Below are 24,105 nucleotides of genomic sequence, written 5' to 3'. Positions count from 1 at the left end.
TCGCGCCTCGCCTTCCATTTCATATGCACAGGGTGTTTCACGGACGGTAATGGACAGTTCGCTATTAAGAGGCCCACATACAAAGCTTCGCTTGTCATCCACTTTCACAAAGTGGAATAGAACATAATTTTTTAGACGAAGGTGTTTTCTTGTAGTTCCGTGGTGAACACATCTTTTATTCTTTAAATAACTTGAAACAATTTAACATGTTTATTTACATTGAAGGGAAAGTCTGTATTAAATGTTTTACAAAGGGATGTTAAAGGAGAATTACCGCAAGACTGCCATGGCGCTACTTATCTGATGATCGATAGATAAAGTAAGGGTGCCTAAATTTAATAGTGTTCCTTAGCTTGCACAGCTCATGGCGCTTGTAATACTGTGCCAAGACGAAGTTTTTGCATGGAGGTGCTTTCGAGAAGGCATCAATGCCTACATGGAGGCACAGAAGGCGCCATATTGCACTCCGAATGGTTGTCAAGTTTACAACCCTTGAAGCACTTAAGGGAATCCTAATATGGCTACTACAGCACCATAGGCATATCTACCGGGAGGGGAGGGCCGGGCAGGGGGCGCACTTGTACCCACCCTTACGAATGGGGGGGGGGCAAAGTAGGTTATTTGCCCCCCGCCCCATTGAAATCCGGGAATATATGCGCCTGGGGTCCCAACCGAGATCACTCAATTCTACAGAAAGTCGCTTGAAGTACTGATACGAGGGTCTGGCTTCTCCACCAGCTGCTGGTGGAGTCTAGGCCACATTGGTTCTTCAGCGCACTCATCACTGGTCTTATATATAAGGAAGTCTACTCGGTAACAGTTCGTAAATTTCTCCACCTCTGCAAGTCTGCAGTAGTCTTTCAAGTCTTCATCTATACATTGACTTGGGCTACTGGTCGGTCAATAGTGCCATTGAACCTCAATTGTGCAATTGAGGTTCGTAGAACTTTCAAGACTGCTTTCACCTATTTGGTCGTGAAAGGTGTTCTCGCGACTAAACCGAGGCAGCACGAAGTGTTCGCTTCTCGCTGCTGGCGGTCTACATCACGTCAGCGTTGTGACAGCGAGTGCTCGTGGTCATCGAGTGAGGTGTGTTTATATTTGCCTGTACATGTGTGAAACCTCGCTCGTCTTAGGTGTATCTACCTGTTCGGGGGGTGGTGTGCCCCTCTCCCCACCTTCAGAATTGAAATGGAAAAATAGGCCATTTATCCGCCCCCCATACGCAAGCACACTTGTGAAAGTGGGCGCTGTCGGCTGCACACTGCACGAATATAACGAAGCAACAGTTGGGGCCAAGTTTTCTCTCTGGATTGGACTCACATAGCTACAATTTATTTATTATGTATCCCCTGCTTTTGGGTCACGGCTCCACGTGCTGTGGCAGAAAAAGCGTTACTCCGTACTTTTCCGCTGCCAGATGCCGGCGGGACGTGCCTTAATTGCAAGCCTGCATTCCTGAGAAAGCTTTAATTGAGCTGTCCAAGAAAAGTTTAATCTACCATTCCTCGCATGACGCCGTGTTTGTTGGGGCCCTCTAAGCTAACCATCTTTGAAAACACAAAAATTTGCTTTCGTAATTTACCGGCATTTAGCAGTGTTGCCATTTTAGCAATTTCGACGCTAGATTTTGTGACTTTTTTGTCTGTTTACGGCAAAGTTTGCTATTTAGCAATCAGTGACTTTTTTAGTGACTTGAATGAACTGTTGGCGATATCTTAATGACTTATAAGTTCGAATGATTGCTTGGAAAATGGCCTTGAAGAACATACTTTGATATTCAAAAGCCACATGCAAGTAGATGAAGCTCGCTGTACGACAATAGGCCCCGTGACCATGATGAACCAACGGTTGCCTTCGCATCGGTAGCCTTCACATTGTGATAGTGCTCCACAGCACACTAGTTTCCATAGCCTTGGCATTGGGTCACAAAAATGAAGTTTATTTATTATTTACGAAGCCTACGGACGGGCATATAATTGAATATTACAAAACCTATGTGAACCGCTAGCGTTTAAACGCTGCGGGTTCAGCGGTGTCACTAAATTCATTCGATTAGTAGGCGCTTGGCAACCGTGTCAGAGAACTAATTTAGCAAAACCAAGTGGATATTTTCTATTCAGATTTCGCACAAAGTAGATGAATAAGACCTATCGACTGCGTGAAAGCGTAAATATCAGAACGGGTTTGCTCATTCACGTGCGACTGAACAAATCGCTTCCGTTTCTCGCACCTTTCGGGCCACTCAGTACTTCGCAGCCGCTTTCAGCTGCCGAAAAAAAAGGGAAAACATATGGGCGAAAATGTGGCATTTACCCTGTACAAATTTGGGTAACTATCATTGCCATGTTAACAACATGCGGCCAAGCGCGCTCCACAGAATGTAGTTCTGCTACCAGGAATGTCGACAAGCAAAAAATATTTAGGGATAAAATTAAGCCTAAATGCATTTTCATGCCAGAAAAATAACGTTCCCTGTGTTCTTTGGAAACGTGCTGTATTTGCGACCTTCCAATTTGAAGATAATGAAATATATAAGCTGTCATAAATCAGTATGTAAATATTAGAGGTAGACAATCAAATATCGACTTTTTCAAATACAAATCGAATACGAATAGTAAGTATCGAATATTGAATAGACGAACGCAGACGCACATATCTACAGCCGGAATATTTGTTTCAGTATAATTAGGCACAGGCTTGCACTGAATAGACAGTCGTGATAATGACTATCACGCACAATTAAGATCGTTTTCAATACAAGATCACAACAGTAAGGAAAAGAATTCCACAAATAGCCGCTTGATACCTTTAAGCGATGTGGCAAAGAAGCTTTTGAAGAATGGCAGGCATTTGAAACTGACCAATTTTTCAAGAACACATAATAAATAGTTATGCAAAAGGAAAATAAAACACCAAGGAGGCATTTGTGCGCCCTGGAAAGAACAAACAGCCTTTTACAAAAAAAATATCACTGATTGTAGCGTAAGAGATAAAACTCCTACAAGACTGGGCTGCAAGAAAGACTAATTGGTAGGCCAAAAGCCCAATATAGCCAAATGTCAAGTATTGGACGAAAAGAAGGGGAACCGAGGGGCTCGGTTTTTCTAAGAACGCTCGCACGTATTTGTTAGAACCACATGAAAACAACACGTAATGAAGAATCGAAAGCATAGGATAAATTATTTGTACTTTAAAATTGAAGTACAAAAATGAGAATATAATGGGGAATGAAGGAAAACAACTTGGAGGCTGACGGTGAGAGCCGAATCCGCAACCTCGGCGTGTGTTGCAGTACAAATTGTGCGACGCCGACGACGGCACTTGCCACGGCCATACAGTCTTGGGTGTTTATGTATGTATACAAGACCTAACCGAAGGAGTGTTGACCAGCGAAGAACTACCACCGCAAAAAAAAATGATTATGGGGTTTTACGTGGCAAAACCAAGGTCTGATTATGAGGCATGCCGTAGATTCCAGGCCTCCGGATATCTCGACTACACCTGGTGTTCTTTAGCGTGCACCTGTATCTAAGTGCACGGGTGTTTTCGCATTTCGCCCCCATCGAAATGCGGCCTTGTTGCCAGGATACGATCCCGCGACCTCACGCTTAGCAGCGCAACACCATAGCTAATGAGCAAACACAGCGGGTCCCGGGAAACTAAAAACATAGCATGTATTAGCAATCGTGTTTTACTTCTGATATGTATATTTAGCTATACTTTGTTCAGCAGCTGGAGAACAGTAACCTGATTTGAACAGTCAGTTGTTGCGAAATATTTGGTTAGTGTTGATATTAGAAACTAGCGATGTCTGCATTATCGAATACGAATAAAATATTGCACACTAAGGATTGATATTTGATACTTCGATATTCGCCTATCCCATAGCAAATACATTACTAAAGCTAAAGGCCTCTATACTCTGTTGGTAAATTCACTGTTTTACTTCATCTGCCCGAAAATTAAACCAACATGACATGTCTAGGTAAATTATTTACTTCACGCAAGCTTAAATTAGAGTCCTTCAAAATATCTACATTCTTAAAATTCACTTGACAGTTACAGCGAGAGTTTTAGTGACTTTTGTCTCCCTTTATTGAAACATTTGCTAAAATGTCGACAGCCCTAGACTTTAAGGGTTAATAATGTCCAATCGAAAACTAGATCTCTTGATGACAAAGATAAGCTTCACTGACGCATTTTCACTCTTTTTATTGCAATGGCCATCGGGTAATTCGCAAGGGAGGCGAACTTTTCAATATTCGTGCCACCTCGGCCTGCTCTGAGTATGCATTCTCCGCCCAGTAGTGTACGTGGTGTATAACCTGCATTGAATATTTTACAACAAATCAACATGTCATTAACACATTACACAAAAGAACGTGTCATCATTTATTGGTCTCTGGCCGCTGAAGCCGCAGCTACCTAACCTCGCTCCACCCGGAAGGAACCGGGTGGGAGAGACGTTAAGTAGATGCCGCTAACCGAACCTCTGAATCATGTTTTAATAATTGCGTGCGTGTGCACGAAAAATAATCAAGAAAAATTATGATGATGATGTATGGGATTTTTTGGCGCAAGGGCCAGGAATGGCCAAAGAGCGCCATGTCTGTGGTAGTGGGTGTGCAGTGTAACTATGATTACTATGAAATTGGTGTGACGTGGCTGTAAAGGGGCCTTAAAATATACGCTCTACAGTGCGTAAAATCTGTGTAATAAAATTATGGCGATGACATATGACCTGTGCTATGAACATTTCGATGCACTTAAAAAGAATGATACAATAGGTAAAATATATCAGATTATAATAAATGCTAGAGCACTACTGCCTCCTTAGAGCCCTTGAAACACAAGGGTCTGGAGGCATGTGCTATACCGTACAACTATCCCAGCGGCATCCTCTAAAGAGAGGAAGCGCTAGGAATGCATGGGGCTAATAACATGTAGGACCACATCTCTCAGAAAACCTAGGACTGTGTCTGTGTTAAAAAGTGGTTCTGGGCCAAGGAACATTACTGGATGAAGAGGGATGTGCTGTCTGCAAGCTAAGAAAAAATGTTTCATTCTTTCAGATTCGGCTTCCCGACACTCCAGAAGGACGTGGAGCACGGTCAGCCTCTCCCCGCATCTACCACAGGTTGGAGGTTCACTTCCAGTAAGCAGATAATTATGGGTGCTAAACGTGTGTCCTATTCTGAGACGACAGAATAGGACATCTGTTCGGCGCGATTTTGTAGTAGAGGGCCAGAATCCTAACTGTGGTTTTATCAGGTGGAGCTTATTATTCGTTTCCGCATCCCACATGCGTTGCCAGTGGTCCCGCAATCTCCTTCGCAAGAAAGGCCTCAGATCTGTGACAGGCACCGCAGCGGTAGGCTGAACAGTTTGCGATGCGATTGACGTGGCCATCTCCTCCGCCAGAACGTTACCCTCAATGCTCCTGTGGCCAGGCACCCAGCATATAATGATACGCTGATTAGATATGTGCGCTTTACACAAGACGGTGTAGAGTTCACTAAGTACAGGATTTTTGTGTTTGTAGACTGACATCAAGGCCTTCACGACGCTTAGGGAGTCTGTATAGATCGCTGCTTTTGGAAGTTTTGATTTTCTTATATGCTTCACAGCAGAGAGTAATGCGTAGGCCTCAGCCGTAAATATGCTTGTTTCCGGATGCAGTACGTCGGATTCCGAAAAGGATGGGCCGACGGCTGCATAGGATACCCCGGCATTTGACTTCGAAGCGTCTGTGTAGAACTCTGCACAGGAATGCTTGTGCTGGAGTTCTAGGAAATGCATTCTGATTTCGGCCTCAGGAGCGTGCTTTGTAACTTTTATAAAGGATATGTCACATTGTATCACCTTCCACTCCCAAGGAGGTAAGAGCTTGATTGTGTGCATTAAGCGATGCTCGAGGAGTGGGACATGCATTTCATTGCTAAGCTCCTTCACACGCAGCGAAAAAGGCTGTCTTATGGAGGGACGGTTGCTGAAAAGTGTAGCGCACGTCATATCGGTAACGGTATCAAAACATGGGTGTTCAGGATTGGAGCGTACTTTAAGGAAATATGTAAAGCTGTTGTATGATCTCTGTAGGTGGAGAGACCATTCATTCGATTCGGCATATAAGCTTTCAATTGGGCTTGTTCTGAAAGCGCCCGTGGCTAAACGGATGCCTAGATGGTGAACCGGGTCTAGCATCTTTAGCGCGCTTGGGGCGGCAGAGTTATATACCATGGCACCATAATCTAAACGTGACCGGATGAGGCTCTTATACAGATTCATTAGGCACTTCCTGTCACTACCCCACGTAGTCTGGGATAGAAGTTTCATTAGGTTCATTGTTTTCAGACACTTTTCTTTGAGTTGTTTAATGTGTGGGACGAAAGTGAGTCTATTGTCGAGTATAATACCTAGAAATTTGTGCTCTTTGTTTACAGGAATCTGTTGTCCACACATTTGTAAGCAAGGATCCGGAACTAGGCCTCTCTTCCTTGTAAACAGGACACAAGAACTTTTTTGAGGATTGATTTTAAAACCATTTTTCTCTGCCCACCCTGACACCTTGTTCAAACCATGCTGTACCTGTCTCTCGCATACTGCGAGGTTACAGGATTTGAAGCCTATTTGAATGTCGTCCACATAGACGGAATACAAAATGGCTGGTGGTAAGGACGCACGAAGCGTTGTCATTTTAACAATAAAAAGTGTGCAACTGAGCACGCCTCCCTGGGGTACACCAGTTTCTTGTGTAAAAGGACGTGACAGCACATTGCCGACTTTCACCCGGAAGGTACGACTGGACAAGTAGCTTTTTATTACGTTTAGCATATTACCATGAATGCCCATTTCTGACAAATCTCTCAAGATTCCGTAGCGCCAGGTCGTATCGTACGCCTTCTCCATATCGAGGAATATCGATACGAAGAACTGTTTGTGTACAAGCGCGTCACGAATATGTCCTTCAATACGTACAAGATGGTCGGTTGTGCAGCGCCCTTCTCGGAAGCCACACTGAAAGGGATCAAGCATTTTGTTTTGTTCAAGAAAATGGATGAGTCGCCGATTTATCATTTTTTCAAATACCTTACACATGCAGCTTGTGAGGGCTATCGGGCGGTAACTTGCCACTAAAGAAGGGTCTTTCCCTTCTTTCAAAACAGGGACCACAATGGCTTCTTTCCATGCCGTTGGAAGGTACCCTGCGTCCCAGATAGTGTTGAAAAGTGTAAGTAGTGTTACTTGCGTGTCATTGTGTAAGTTTTTGAGCATTTCATACATGATTCTATCGGATCTCGGTGCAGAGCTCTTGCATGCGCTCAAGGCAGCTTTCAACTCGGCAGCACTAAAAGGGCAATTGTACGGTTCATTCTGTCGGCATTTATTGACGAGTGGCTTGCATTCTTCTATTTTTTTATATTTTCGGAAGGATTGCGAATAATGTTTTGAGCTTGATACACTCTCAAAGTGCTCCCCAAGTGAGTCGGCCTGATCTTTCAGTGTACCGCCCTGTGTATTTACTAGAGGGAGTGAATAAGTTTGTCGTCCTTTTATCCTGTTAACCCTGTTCCAGACTTTCCCCTCCTCAGTATAAGAGTTGATACCCGATAAAAACTTCTGCCAGCTCTCTCTTCTGGCCTGTCGGCGTTCCCCTTCCTTCAGATTTTGCTTTTTTAAAGTTAATAAGATTCTCCGCGGTGGGAGAGGCACGCAGCAACCCCCACGCTTTGTTTTGTTTCTTACGGGCGGTCCTACACTCGTCGTTCCACCACGGGACGCGCCGTTTGCATGCGAAACCACTTACTTCAGATATGCATTTAGACGCGGCATCTATAATGAAGGCTGTAAAATACTGAACGGCAGCATCAATTTCTAAAGAGGACATGTCATCCCATGAGATCCTGGTGAGAGTTCGGAATTTCTCCCAGTTGGCTGTATCGATTTTCCACCTGGGAGCCTGTGGTAGACATTCGTGTTCTTTATATGTTCTTAGTAGTATAGGGAAGTGGTCGCTTCCGTAAGGATTGTCGTTTACTTCCCATTCAAGTTCAGACAGTAGTGACGGGGAGACTAGGCTAAGATCTATTGAAGAAAATGTTTTGTTTGCGAGAGAATAGTATGTCGCTTCCTTCTTATTCAGAAGACAAGCACCAGAAGAGAAAAGGAACTGTTCAACGAGACGACCTCGCGCGTCTGTACGAGAGTCGCCCCACAGGGAGCTTTGCGCATTGAAATCGCCGAGAACAACATAAGGTTCTGGCAATTGATCTATATAGGATTGAAATTCTTGTTTCGTTAATTTGTGATGTGGGGGTATGTAAAGAGAGCTAATGGTGATGAGTTTGTTTAGGAGAACAGCTCGAACCGCCACTGCTTCGAGAGGCGTTTGTAGCGGGAAAAGTTGACACGCAATGCTCTTATGGATAATAATGGCGACACCGCCCGATGATGCGACAGCATCATCGCGATCTTTACGAAAAGTTATGTACTATCGGAGAAAGTTTGTGTGTTTGGATTTTAAGTGTGTTTCCTGTAAACACAGCACTTTTGGATTGTGTTGGTAGATGAGTTCTTGTAGATCATCGAGATTCCTAAGAAGACCTCTGACATTCCATTGAATGATTTGTGTATCCATATTAAAGAAAAAATTGGTGCTGTGTTTACGGAAACGGTGGTGATGTCTTAGGTTACAGAGCTCTTTCGAGGCCCTGTAACGGGAGTTCTGCCCATTTTGAAGCGTTCGAGGGATCCTCGCCGCTCCTTAGGCGCTTGGTGCGCCTTGAGGATAGGTGTTGTGTCCATTGCCTCTTGTGAGGCGCCGGACACGTGCTCTTGCGAGCGAGAAGTTACAAGAGAGAGTCCTGCCTTGGAGGGCAAGACCCCTGCGCCCACCAGCCCAGAGGTCGATGGGGCACCCTGCGGGATTTGGCTACGTCGGCTGTTGCCAGCACTGGAGGGGACCAGGGAGGTTGGGACAGCCTCGGCGGCGGCCACCTTCGGGGTCGATGGTCCCTCAGTCTGGGTCGACGGAGCAGCGCTAGCTGCAACCGCCGCGGGGGCAGATGGCGTAACTGCCGACTCACTGCCTGTGGGTCGGACAGTTGGCGGAGGCCGTTGTGGCGCTGCCCCCTGACGCGCCACTTCGGCAAAGGTTTTCTTGGGCAGGTACGATACCCGCCTGCGTGCCTCCTTGAAACTTATATTTTCCTTTACTTTAACTGTTACAATTTCCTTTTCTTTTTCCAGGATGGGCACGCACGCGAGTACGCGGCGTGCTCCCCATCACAGTTTACACAGTGGAGAGCATTCTCACAAGCTTCAGATGTGTGTTCGTGGGCACTGCATTTTGCACATGTTTGGCGGCCGCGGCAGCTCTGCGAACTGTGGCCGAAGCGCTGGCATTTGAAACATCGCAGTGAATTTGGCACGTACCGCCTGACACGGAGCTTGATGTACTCGGCCTCGATTGACTCGGGTAGGACACTTGAATTGAAGGTGAGTATTATGTGTTTGGTCGCAATCTCTTTACCGTCGCGCCTCATCTTTATTCTTTTCACATTGACAACATTTTGCTCACTAAAGCCCTCCAAGAGCTCTGCGTCTGTTAGCTGAAGCAAATCATCGTCTGAGACAACGCCGCGGGTAGTGTTCATAGTGCGGTGCGGAGTCACTGTCACTTGAACGTCCCCAAATGAGACGAGGCTGGGTAGCTTTTCAAATTGTTTCAGATTCTGGAGCTCCAAGAGGAGATCTCCACTTGCCATCCTTGTTGCCTTGTAACCTTGACCAAGAGCCTCAGTTAAAGACTTTGAAACTAGAAATGGGGAGATTGTGCGTACTTGTGTGTCTGACTTTTCGGAGTGAATCACGTGAAATCGTGGGAAGTTGGGTCTTTCACGACCAAAGAACTTGAATACATCTTCGGTGCGCCCTCTTTTCTGAGGGCGATCAAGGAGGGGTGGGCAGGAATTTGTCATAGGAGAACTTAATTTTCGGCAATAACGCCAGCCACCCACCGTGGAGCCCTACAGGGGGACGCTACAGGTACTGTAAAAAACAGGTCCTGTAAACGCCAGCTGTACGTTATCACTATAACCAAATATGAGATAACCTAGGTTGGCTATTCACACAAGGTTAACCCTCGCTGCCTGGAAAAATTGGAAGTAAACGGAAGCTAGGAGAAGACAGGAAAGATGAAAAAGTAAGAGAAAGACGAAGGCTGGAGGGAGAGAGAGACAGGAAAAGGCAACTACCGATTTCCCCCGGGTGGGTCAGTCCGGGGGTGCCGTCTATGTGAAGCAGAGGCCAAAGGGGTGTGTTGCCTCCGCCGGGGGGCCTTAAAGGTCCAAACACCCAGCATCAGCTCAACCCCCAGGATGCCCTTTTCCGCAGACACGGCTAAGCCGCGCACGGCTACACGCGGGAGGGTCCAACCCTCATGTGCTCGGGTACGTGTTGTCGCAACACACCAAACGCCTGCTGACGCAGACGCCCCTGCGGGGAAGAAAAATTATGATTCATTCCACTCTGTGTACGTGGATGACTAGATGAGCTGTTTAGCACACGACACAGAGGTGACACAGAGTTTTGAACAAAGGTACGAACTCGTTGAACGTGATCTCTAATTACATGCGCGTGGGTGATGTGACGGCCGCTTCAAGGAGCCTGAGGAAATTGGACACGCGTGACGTTTCGACGGGACGGCCCCCACTGGAGCGAGGTAGATACGCAAGCGCTTGGAACGTCGACAAGGAGAGGGCGGGGCGAACCTAGACACGGCTGGCGCGGGTTAAAGTGCACTACCTCTTCTTATCAGCCTAATATCTGATACGGGTTCTGTTTTGACCCTAGATAGTTAACGAATTTTTGCAAGTTGGCGGAGTGCTTTAGGGCCTGCTTCACCTCCGCCGTGGGTGGGCCGTGCTGTTGCAACTTTTGAGGGATCGGCCCACGGTTTTTGCACACGCGGAACAGAAATGCATGTACTCCTACCCATAAACAGCTTCTCTGTGAAAGAAGGCATTTTACGCACAATTTGATGAAGCCTCTGCCAACTTGTCTTGGGCTTGTTTGACCCGAGATTGTTTGCACAGGGGAAGAGAAATGGCGCTACAGCGTCGCTTTTGAGAGTGGAACGCCCCCGATAGCATTCTAATATAGTTCAAAAGCGTTACCTTTTAAGCGAGTTGATTTTACAAGGTTTTGATTAGACTTTTACGTCCACAAAGACAGGACGTCGAAGGAAGAAGGGACACACAACATGCGCAAACTTTAACTGGCTTTTATTGTGACAGCGAGATATATATGAGCTTCCACAATCACAAAAAAACGGGATAGCAAGAAAACAAAGCCACGTGCAAAACTGCACAACTATAGGTGCCGGCGAAACCAAACGTTGTCACCGTCATATCTTTTCACCTTCCATAAACCTCACTTTCTTATCACTTAATGCTACAGACGGGGCACTAACGCAACTCTGATCATGCCGAAGAATTTCTCTAGCCTCAACTATCTCCCTGGTGGTGCTTTATGTGACACAATAATTTCGTGCATCTGTTAAAGATAGAATAACCCCTATTGCATGACTGGCAGTGTTCTTCCATGTGGCCTTCGATGCCTTGCTTTACGTTGCGGCGATGTTCTGTTAGCCTCTCGTTTACGCATCGGCTGTTTTGATCGATATAACCCTTGCCGCATGACAAAGGAACCCGATAACTACACCTTCGTTGCATGCAACGAACTTGAGTTGATGCTTTATCTTGCATCTTGGTTTCTCTTTCTTAATTGTGCAGCTTTTCTTGCAAAGTCTCGAGTTTTTGGGGAGCCGAGAACACGACTTTCACGTCAGAGCGAATCTTATCTTCTTCAGGTAATGTGAAATTTTATACAAGTATGAAATGACGACCATTTTTTACGCCGCACCCTCAGCCGGGGGTCAAAATACGTCGTGGAGCCAAGGAAGAATGCACATGAAATGCTGACAGTAGTAAGGCAAGTGTCGCAGCGTATTCCCGTGAACTCAACTGAAGCTTGCTTGTCACAAGGTGTAGAGGTGCTGACGCGGTGTAGTCAGTCAAAACTGGCGCATCAATTCCGCAAATAGCAAATGCCCTGAAAGCACAGAGGTTGTGTTTACTAAATTCAGACAAAGAAGGTTGTTTTGTTGTTTTTAGCCACAACCAGTTCTTGTACAAAGCCAAACTGGCAGTGGAAACTTTGTTAACCAGAGTCAACCGTGCATCTATCCCGAAGGCAAAATCCAGAGCATAGAAGGTATGCAAACAGCTATAAATTATTAGGCCGGTACAGAGCATAGAAACAAAGCAAAAGAAGGCAGCTTAGATATGTTTTTTACGGGTATGACGTATAAGGCGGCATGCCCTTTGCGCGTGGTAGTGTCTGAAGAAGATACGTGGCAAAGGTTTATTGCACTATTTTGGATTGGAAAAGACAACATCTTTAGACTTAAGTAATGTGATGCGGTTATGATGCTCTCAGGGCAAACGACGGAAAGCAGCTGTATGCATTTTCAGTCGACATCAAAGATCTGTATTATTCGTTGCCACATCATGAACTAATTTCCTGTGTGGAGGAGTGTATAGACCGTTTAGGTGTAGTAGCCTTCCAAAATGTCCCGGATATAAGCTCTGGTGCCTTTTTAGAATTATTGACTGCGTATTTAACGTCCACGTCTGCTACATTTAACAATGATATTCACCTGCAAAAACAAGGCCTTTGTATAGGCTCCTGATAGCTAGTTTACTAAGTGATGTATTTTTATCCCAGCGTGACAGGGTCATATCCACTGTTGCGTACTCCAGGGTAGCGTATCGTATTGCTGCCGAGAAGTAGCGACGCCTGCCTATCGAAGCTCGACCGACGTCACTAATTGGGTAACGTGGCGTTGTCGGCGGGCTGCAGGCATCCGGTAGACCTTGGCGACGAAGCAAGGGCGAGACGATTTCTAGTGCGAAACTTGCACGGTTTATTCAAAGGTGGATGGAAGAAAATGAGAAGAGCATGGAGTGATCAAAAGTACATTTCGGAGCCCCTTAAATAGGATCTCTACAATCGTGGGCGGGACCTTGCTTCCGTCGACGTCACGTGACCGGCACAGAAAGGGGGCCCCTCCTCCTCTGGTTATACCGAGCCTGCTGAAAGGAAGAGGTCGTCCCGCCTCCTTGAATTGTAGACGCCTGTCTGCCTCTTCTGCGCGCAGCGGGTTCGTGGAAGTTCTCCTCTAGGTCCAATTCGTGAAAAGGGTCTCTCTAAACTCGCACACCCACACACACATACACACACAAAGGAGGCCTGTACACTGCGGGGCTTCCAGCAGACAGGCAGACACTCGAAATGGTCATGGCGAATTAGAAAGTCACGCTTCAATTCTTCGAGGCCTGGTGGAAGAAGGTCGGGGGAGAGAAAGTTCTTTCTGCATGTGGAGCGGGACGACAACAGCAGCAGGCGAAGTCACGGCCCATTTCGACGAGGCAGGGTGAGATGGTCGGTTGAAATTCCTTTCAACACGCGGTGCAGACGCCAACCCTAACACCACCAGCATTATTAACCACGGTGTTGTCAAGGTGCTTCGTTTCGGGGAAGATTTTTAGTTATTTTAGACAGAACTTTTAAGAACACTGACCCACAAATAGAAGTATTTTAACATGTTTGGGAAGGTGTCCAGAGCCTTTGAGTATAACTCATGTAATGCCCGAGTGCAATAGCATCACGTTTCTCGACATCAGAATTGTCTTTGAACGAAATCAACCGTGTTGGATGTATGAACCAAAAACAAAAAAGCTTCTACTTCCATTTTCATCTGCCTAATCAAAACTGGTTTTAAAAAAGTGTTGCACAATTATGTTTGTCGCAAGCGCTTGAAAAGTTATGTGATCACCTAATGAACTAATGTTTTCACTCGCAGGCTTTGCGGTTAAAAAAGGCAGGTTTCCCGAAACAGGTTGTTGCAGCTGTCGCTGAAAGCATCTCCCGGAAAAGAAAAATGAGGCAAGTTTGAAAACAGACCAACGAGCCGCATATAGCAAAGAAGACAGAAGAAAAGAAAAAATGGTTGTTATTCCATACTTCCATAAAATTTCCCATCACCTAAAAAAGATAGGATCTCGTTCTGACGTCAAATTCGTGTTCTCGACTCCCCAGAAACTTGAATGACGTTGCAAGAAAAGCTGCCCAATTAAGAATCAGAAATCAAAATGCAAGATAAAGTATCAAAACAAATTCGGTGCATGCAACGAAGGTGCAGTATATCGGGTTCCTTTGCCGTGCGGCAAGTGTTATATCGGTCAAACCAGCCGATACGTAAACGAGAGGCTAGCAGAGCATCGCCGCAATGTGAAGCGAGGCGTCGAAGGCCACATGGCAGAACACTGCACGTTATGCAATGGGTGGTACCCTATGTTTAGCAGATGCACGATATTATTTTCTCCCATAAATCGCCTAACCAGGGGGATAGTTGAAGCCAGATAAATTCTTCGGCATGATCAGTATTGCGTTAGTGCCCCGTCTGTAGCATTAAGTGATAAGGAAGTGAAGTTTCTGGACGGTGAAAAGTTATGACAGTGACAACGTTTGGTTTCGCCGGCATATGTAACTATGCAGTTATGCACGTGGCTTTGTTTGTTTTCTTGCCATCCCGGTTTGTTTTATGATTGTGGAAGCGTATATATATATGTCGCTGACACAATAAAAGCCAGTTGAAGCTTGCGCATGTTGTGTGTCACTTCTTCCTTCGACGTCCTGTATTTGTGCGCGCAAAGTCAAGTAAGAACCATTCTAATATGGCTGACTGTTTCTGACGCATCGCGGCAACTGTATATAACGTAACGGTAATTTACAGCGAGTAGCGCTGGCGGCGAACATGGATGGGTGCATGGATGCTACGAGCGTCCCCTTTGGAATGTGGCGGTGGGTTGCCCCACCAAGCTCTTATTATATTGCCTAAGGTACTACCTATGTTGAAAAAGAAAAAAAGGAAGGGAAAAAACAACTCACGATGAATTACCATAAACAAACCTTCTGAATCCCTATTGTGAACTGCTTTTCCACGCCTCCGTTGTTTGTCGTTTCCCCACTTTTCTTCCACCAATCTTCCGATCGCCGCTTACTTAGCTCTACTGCAGACATGCTTACTTTCTCCCTACTATCGCTGAACCTAAAGGCTTCAAGTAGCCCAGAGAGGCCTAGATCGAGCCCTGGGCAGATATCTTCACATTCAAATAAAACATTCTCCATCGCTTCCCTAGCTTTGCCGCAGCAAGCACATGCTTCTTTTTACAACACGTTTTATAAGTGCGTGCATCTTGTGCACCCTAACGTTGCATCCTGACGTCACTTCGAAAGTAATAGGCTTCCCTTTGAGTTATCACAAATTGTCCACTACCTGATTTCGTTTTTTTCCTCTTAAGTAGTTACTCATAGCAGGTTTCTTTTTCATAGCCGCCACCCATGGGATTATCTCATCCTCTCTGACTTTACGCGTGATGTTCTTTGAGGCCCTCTTGCTAATTATACAGGTCGCATTCTTGCTGATAAGCTTCCTAGTTCTTTTCCTCCAGTGCGAATCAACGTTTTTCCTGTACAGATACCTCAACACTCACCCAGCCAGTTTACTTTCTTCCATATTCCGCAGTCAATCTTGACAATCAATTTTATTGTGAGCTTCACTCACTTCAAAGCTTGTCCAGCCCATATCACAGCTTTCTGGCATAAACACGCCTTTTCCGTTGGACAATGCCAGATGTACTGCACAGCCCCGTCAAAAAATGACATCATTTTGAGGTTTCAGTTATTGTTTCGCTTCTTTATATTTATGTCTAAGAAAATTTACCATTGCAGGAATGCGCTGTCAGTATTTTGTTTCGTCAAATTTGTTTGTGGGCTGTCATTCTCGAAATTCAGTGGAATAACTTCGTCAAGAATGTAAAGCAAAGTAGGAGCAACATAAGCGAGATAATGATGTGGTCCTGTAGCCCGCAATACCGTATATCAGATAGCAAGGTGTGACACACGCACACACACATCACATATATATATACATATATATATATATATATATATATATATATATATATATATATATATATATATATATATATATATATTTATACACAGTGAAGTAGACGCGCGTATGGAGCGGTTTATTGACGTTTCGGCAGGGGTCCGGCCTTCATCAGAATACATTGCATGGTGTCAGTACAGTTAATATAGATGTGCCTATCAACCAAATGAAGATACGTTTACATGAAAAGCGAATAAAATGGGCGAACAAAACGCATCCGAATCGTTCAAAGAATAGCTTACGCGTGTATAGACCGATGGCGATTGGAAACGTATCATCTAAAATACAAAGCATAAGAACATATCGAAATGAATTGTAAAAATCAATCGCCACGTGACAACGAAACGTCAATATGTGCTCAATATGTGCTATGTTATCAAGCAAACCCAGACACAGAAAAAGCGGAATAGCGACGTACTCGTAGAAGGGACAAGTGACGGACTACAAAGACAGGCAACTCAATTTTCCTACACATTCATTCATACCACTTGCGTCGGTATCAAACTTATAGATTAGGAAGGTTTCGCGGGCTTCCCTATCATAATTTGAACGAAATCCAGATTCAAGCAACTTGACTCTGTGTTTATCAAATGAGTGGTCAGAAGATGCACGTGTCTTGAGATGGGCAGGTTGAGCAAAGTGTTAGCGTGGGATTTATGATTGTTAAAGCGGAATCTGAAAGGCCCTTCTGTTTGTCCGATGTACCGTTTTTTGCAGAGGGTACATTCAAGCATGTATATTACGTTTTTTGTGTCGCAGTCGAAATCGCCTTTGCTTTTTAAGCAAAAGTTTGAAGACTTACTAGTAACCTTTTGCGATGTGACCATGTAGGGGCATACTTTACACCGCGGTTTTCGACAAGGATGGCATCCGATGGCATCAGGGCAGTCAGTCTTAGATGATGATGCTGGTATGTCTCGAATATTTCTAGCTTTACGGTATACTCCTTTAGGCGGATCAGAGAATATGTTTTTGAGGCGTTCACGTTGCACTAGAATATTGTGGTGTTTTATTACATGCGAAACACTTGAGACTGACGCAGTGTGGGTTAGGACAAGATTTGTCTGCGGTAAGGAAGTCGGTTTGTTCTTAATGCAAAGAAGCGTCCTTCGGTCACGCACGTCTGCGCGTTTTATTGCATCGTAAATTAATTGTGGTGGGTAATTTTGTTTGGCTAAAGCGTTTTTTAGGGTACCGCAATTCTTTTGAAAATCTGATTGCTAAGGACAAATTCCTTTAAAACGTAAGGCTTGGCTATAAGGAATGCTAGTCTTGATATGTTTACCGTGACTGCTATCGAAGTGCAAATCTTGACAACTATCTGTCGGCTTTTTGTATAGGGCAGTAGATTGTTTATCATTTAGCACTGAAACGCTGACGTCAAGGAAGTTAATAGTAGATGCAGAATACGTGTGAGAAAATGATATGGATGGATAGGCATTGTGAAAGTGTGATATGAAAGAAAGCAGTTCCTATTCCCCATGAGGCCAAATCAGAAAAACATCGTCAATGTAACGTTTCTAATAAAAAGGTTTTAACGTTCTGGTTAGCAAAAATTTATTTTCTACCTGACCCATGAACACATTGGCGTAGTTCGGGCGAATTCGCGTACCCATAGGCGTCCCACTAACTTGAACATAGTGCTGTCCTTCAAATTCGAAGGTATTTAGTTCTAAAATAAGGGCTAGCAAAGTTGTCAATGTGTCGCTATCGATGAGTTTCTCGGGTGATACACATTCGTAGCAATTGACGACTGCCATATGTGGAATGTCAGTACACAAAGATGCTACATCAAGTGTGACCAAAAGAGAACCTTCAGGAATAATGAGATCGATTATACCAGACAGGAAGTGGGTAGTGTCTCTTACGTTAGAGGCAAACGTAGCTGGGATATGACTAATCAGGGAATCTACGAAGCTGGACAAATTTTCTTTGACTGTACCTATACCAGAAATGATGGGACTACCTGGATTGTTTATCTTATGTATTTTAGGTTAAAGGTAAAAACGACCAGCAACAGGACTTAGTGGAATTAGAGAATGAACCGCATTGTCAGGCACCTTTTTCTTCTTGACGAGATCTAGCACTGTGCTCTTGATCAGAGATTTATATTGCTCAGTGGGGTCATGATCAAGGCGTTTATAAAACGTCGCGTCTGCTAGCTGTCTGTGGGCCTCTCCTGCGTAATCGGACTTGTTAATTATGACAACGGCACCACCTTTGTCAGCAGGCTTAATGACGATGTCTTTGCGAGAGGACAGGGTATCTAGTGCTTTCATTTCGCTGGCGGATAATTTACGGCGGAAGGGTGCTTGTTTTTGCTACAATTGTAGAACGTCTCGTTGTACTGCTTCGATATACATGTCGAAAAATCTATGGCGCTGTGTAGGAGGGACCCAGCGCTTGCCAGAGGGTAACGCGTGTTTCGAATAGCTTGAATTGGAGCGGTCATGGAAGTATTCGCGCAAGCGTAAGTTACGGGCGAAATTATCCAAATCTTTCAGTAGTTGTAATTCATTATGTCCACCTGTTGGACAAAAATTAAGACCACAACGTAGAACACTGCACTCCTCAGATGTCAGCTAAATGTCCGAAATATTAACAATATTATTCTGCTCCTCATGGGCAAATCTACTAACAGATGATGACGAAGAAGTGCCGGAGTGTACTTCTAGAAGCTTGGTTTGAAGAGGGGCAGAGTTGAATACCTTGTCCTGGCTTCCAGAAGAGCACAAAACACCGTCACGGGACAGTTTCTTGGCTTTCATTGCGTAGATTTCATTCCTTTTTTTGGTTGCGAATGCCTCTAATGCGGCTGATTGGCTAGAGGACAAGTTTAAGCTCGCAGCAATTTCACTTTCTTGGTTCATGAATTTCTCACTGGAAGAACTTACTGGAAGTGCTAAATGATAAACAATCTACTGCCCTATACAAAAAGCCGACAGATAGATGTCAATATTTGCACTTCCATAGCAGTCACGTTAAACATTGCAAGACTAGCATTCCTTATAGCCAAGCCTTACGTTTTAAAAGAATTTGTTCTGCGCAATCAGAGTTTCAAAAGAATCGCGGTACCCTAAAAAACGCTTTAGCCAAACAAAATTACCCCCCACAATTAATTGACGATGCAATAAAACGCGCAGACGTGCATGACCGAAGGACGCTTCTTTGTATTAAGAGGAAGCTTTAGCTCGGGCCCAACTCCGACGCTGCCTATTCAAATACATGTAAAACGCAAAAACGTTTTTATGAGATAACCCCTGGACCGATTTTGATGAAATTTGTTGCATTTGAAAGAGAAAGTTAAATTCTAGTGACTGCTGGAAGCGGAATTTCGATTTACGACTTACATTTTCTTAAAACGATTTTCAAATATTTGACCGTTTGAAAAAAATAGAAGCACGAAGTTTACAAATTCATAGCTCTGCATCAAGAACTGATATCGCGGTTCTGTAAACGGCATCCATTAGATCATTCAAAGCGGACAAATTCAATATGTCATTTTACATCTTACGTGAATTTGTTACGTTGGTTACAATGGTTTTGCAAAAGTTGTATTTCCCTTCGTTAAAATTTTTTTATATTCATGTGTAACATACAAATTTCGTCCGCTTTAGATGTACTATTAGATGCAATTCACAGAATTGTATTATCATATTTAGTGGTTGAGTTACAGAGTTGTAAACTTGATAGTTTCGTTTTTTGAAAATTTACGATTTTTGCCAATTTTTAATAGAAATTTAAGACCTAACTCAAAAATTCGAAACCAACAGTCACTAGATATTAATTTTGTCTTTTAAATGAAATAAACCTCGTCAAAGTTGGTGCAGTGGTTGCCGAGAAAAACGAATTCTCCTTTTACATGTATTTAGATAGGAGCACTCGAGCTAAAGCTTCCTCTTAAGAACAAACCGACTTCCTCACTGCAGACAAATCTTGTCCCAACCCACACTGCGTCAGTCTCAAGTGTTTCGCAAGTATTAAAGAAACACCGCAACATTCTAATGCAAAGTGTACGCCTAAAATACATATTCTCTGATCCGCCTAAAGCAGTACAGTAAACTCAGTTGTACGAACGTCGGTTTATCGAATATTTCAGAATAACGAACTTTTTAAATGTCCCCGGCAGTTTTCTTATAGATTCTATGTAAAAATGTTTCACTTAAACGAATTTCGGAACAGTCAATATTTCAGTTTAACGAACTCGCTCAGAGGACCAAGGCTTATTTTTACGATCAAAACCAAGCCCGCCCTCATCAAACCACCGCTCCATCGGTAATGTAACGTCGCTGGCGCTACAGCGCCCCTGGGGCAAAGCGGCGTCGCGGAAAACGAGCGGCAATGAGTCATGGCCTCTCAGATCGCCCGCACAAAACGAGCAAGCATGTAATCTCGGAGGCCATAAACAAAGTAACATCGCTAGTGCTTACAACGCCACCAGAGCAAAGCGGCGATCTGTCGCATCACAAACCACGTGGTGTGTTTTTTTTTTCTCACCGGCTAGTGGTGGCATTGTCGTCGTCTTTTTCTTTCGAAGAAGATGCGAAGAAGCCGAAGAAGAGGCAATTGTCGAGCCAGTTTCAAGCCCTATAACTCTAGCTGAGGTTGTAGGGTACATTGGGAAGTTGACAGACTTCGTGTCTCAACAGCAAGCTGTGCCAGAAGAAGTGTACAAAAACAGTGACTCTTTGGACAGTTTGGTTACTTCCTGTGCTTTAAAAGTACAAGTGCAGAAAAAGATTAGATTTTTTTCCAAGTGGAGAAAGGCAGCATTATAACTGTTATGAACCTTGTACTTGTTGATATGTACAAATTCCATTTCACACATTTCTAACACTATGGATGTCATGTATTTTGCTCCATGAATTGCACTTCATAATTTTGACTATGTATGCCATGTCTTATGTTGGTCTAGTGAATATTCAGTTTAGTGAACTTTCAGTTAAGTGAACTATTTCCTTCGGTCCCTTGAAGTTCACTCAAGTGAGAGTTCACTGTATACCGTAAAGCTAGAAATATTCGAGACATACTAGCATTATCATCTAAGACTGACTGCCCTGATCCCATCGGATTACATCCTTGTCGAAAACCGCGGTGAAAAATATGCCCCTACATGGTCACATCGCAACAGGTTACAAGTACATCTTCAAACTTCTGTTTCAATATCAAAGGCGATTTCGACTGCGACACAAAAAACTTAATATACATGTTTGAATGTACGCTCTGCAAAAAACGGTACATCGGACAAACAGAAGGGCCTTTCAGATTCCGCTTGAACAATCACAATTCCCACGCTAACCCTTTGCCCAACCTGCCCATCCCAAGACACGTGCATCTTCCTGACCACTCATTTGATAAACTGAGAGTCACGTTCCTTGAATCTGGATTTCGTTCAAATTATGATAGGGAAGCCCGCGAATTCTTCCTTATCTATAAGTTTGATACCGTCGCGTGTGGTATGAATGAATGTGTAGGAAAATTGAGTTGCCTGTCTTTGTAGCCCGTCACTTGTTCCCGCTACTAGTACGTCGCTATCCCGCTTTTTCTTTGTCTGTGTTTGCTTGATAACATAGCACATATTGAGCACTTATTGACGGTTTGTTGTCATGTGGCGATTGATTTTTACAATTCATTTCGGTGTGTTTTTATGCTTTGTATTTTAGATGCTATGTTTGCAATCGCCATCGGTCTATACAGGTGTAAGCTATCCTTTGAACGATTTGGATGCATTTTCTTAGCCCATTTTATTCGTTTTTCATGTAAACGTATCTTCGTTTGGTTTATAGGCACATGTATATTAACTGTACTGACACCATGCAATGTATTCTGAAGGCAGGAGCCCGGCCGGAAAGTCAATAAATCGCTTCATACGAGCGTTTACTTCACTGTGAATATTTACCCGGACCCGGAACTGCTTTTTTTACTGGTATATTGCAACAATGGCTCCGGAGAAGAGCGCATTGAAGCACGTCTACTGGAAGTACCCAAAGAGAGCTCCGTCAGTGACCGTTGTAGGTGACTGCCAGACGAAGCATATTTACCAGTACTTCGATCCTGCGGTGAAGGAAACGCCAGCGTTTGTGTCTCAGTGCGGTGCATCAATCAGTGACGTACCAGCACTATTGGATTTCGTCCCCCAGAACACCACAACAATCGTTCTTCATGTAGGCACCATCGACCTAGCTCGAGTATCAGCCCGAAAAGCTTTCCAATGTCACTGTGAAGTCATCGATCACTTCGCCAAGGAACGTCCTGAAGTCACCAGAATCTATGCCACTCTCATACTACCAAGGACCAGGAACCGCCGACGAGGGTACCGCAGCAACACATTTGTTCGCTGCTTTAACCAAGAAGTGTGTTATTTCAACACCCTGTTGAAAAAATTCTGCAGTCGCTCTCGATAGTATTTTTCCTGGAACATGGGTTCGAATGGCTGCCCCCGCACCGCGTGCTCGCAGCTGATGGTTTACACCCGAACTTCGAAGGCGTCTCACTCATGGCCTGTCACATTCGGAACCTCTGTTACAAGCCGTCCAGTGCTATGTACCATTCTTGGTTAGACAGTGCTCCCAGCAATCCGCCTCAGCACTGCACTAAGGAACCGAGAGTTGAAGGCCCATCTTTTGACCCGGCGTTATTGATAGGACAGACAACGAATGGTAGCCCCTCTCAAAAGGAGTCATCACCCTACAATGGAAAGACACAGGTCCATCGCAAGAAGGCTGCTTCAAAGAATCGCCCAAAGAACGCCGCAGTGATAGCTCCGTCGGCTGAACAGTCGCCTTCAGCACAGGACGCTACAGGTTCCTCCCCGAAAGGTCCCCGCTACGAGTTTCGCAGAGCCCACACGAAAACGGTGGATGATGCACCGGCGAATTGACTAAAGGCTGTGTCTCCGGGTAACAATATTTCTTACCTCTGTTCAAATGAATTTCTAAGGCTAAGGAAGGTTACAGAAAAAAGAATTCGCAATGCTCTACATGTAGATACGCTAAATACCTACCTAGCTGCGGCTGTTGCGCCAAAGGGTCTCCGTATTGTTGTAAAACCAGCTCTATCGGACATGTGTGAGCGCAATATAGCTAGATGGGATAACATACTAAAAAATGCTTCACTACAACTCACCCGTGACGTGTTAGATCACTATCGTTCTTCCAGTAAGAAATTAATGAACCAAGAAAGTGAAATTGCTGCGAGCTTAAACTTGTCCTCTAGCCAATCAGCCGCATTAGAGGCATTCGCAACCAAAAAATGGGATGAAATCTACGCAATGAAAGCCAAGAAACTGTCCCGTGACGGTGTTTTGTGCTCTTCTGGAAGCCAGGACAAGGTATTCAACTCTGCCCCTCTTCAAACCAAGCTTCTAGAAGTACACTCCGGCACTTCTTCGTCATCCTCTGTTAATAGATTTCCCCAGCAGGAGCAGAATAATATTGTTAATATTTCGGACATTCAGCTGACAGCTGAGTGCAGTGTTCTACGTTGTGGTCTTAATTTTTGTCCAGCAACAGGTGGACATAATGAATTTCAACTACTGAAAGATTTGGATAATTTCGCCCGTAACTTACGCTAGCGCGAATACTTCCATGACCGCTCCAATTCAAGCTATTCGAAACACGCGTTACCCTCTGGCAAGCGCTGGGTCCCTCCTACACAGCGCCATAGATTTTTCGACATGTATATCGAAGCAGTACAACGAGACGTTCTACAATTGTATCAAAAACAAGCACCCTTCCGCCGTAAATTATCCGCCAGCGAAATGAAAGCACTAGATACCCTGTCCTCTCGCAAAGACATCGTCATTAAGCCTGCTGACAAAGGTGGTGCCGTTGTCATAATTAACAAGTCCGATTACGCCGGAGAGGCCCACAGACAGCTAGCAGACGCGACGTTTTATAAACGCCTTGATCATGACCCCACTGAGCAATATAAATCTCTGATCAAAAGCACAGTGCTAGATCTCGTCAAGAAGAAAAAGGTGCCTGACAATGCGGTTCATTCTCTAATTCCACTAAGTACTGTTG

The 24,105-nt window shown here is 44.5% G+C and overlaps 1 protein-coding gene and 1 pseudogene across 3 annotated transcripts in view; one reads left to right on the top strand and one right to left on the bottom strand.

Moving 5' to 3' along the window:
- The window catches only part of LOC142576615 (uncharacterized), a 501,274-nt gene that overhangs the window by 351,457 nt on the left and 125,712 nt on the right, over nucleotides 1-24,105 (bottom strand). The gene's annotated exons all lie outside the window — the stretch shown is intronic.
- On the top strand, nucleotides 10,779-10,960 carry LOC142576819 (U2 spliceosomal RNA; annotated as a pseudogene).

The sequence above is a fragment of the Dermacentor variabilis genome, chromosome 3, assembly GCF_050947875.1.
Source record: "Dermacentor variabilis isolate Ectoservices chromosome 3, ASM5094787v1, whole genome shotgun sequence".
Lineage (NCBI taxonomy): Eukaryota > Metazoa > Arthropoda > Arachnida > Ixodida > Ixodidae > Dermacentor > Dermacentor variabilis.
This window is presented reverse-complemented; position numbering and strand designations above follow the sequence as displayed.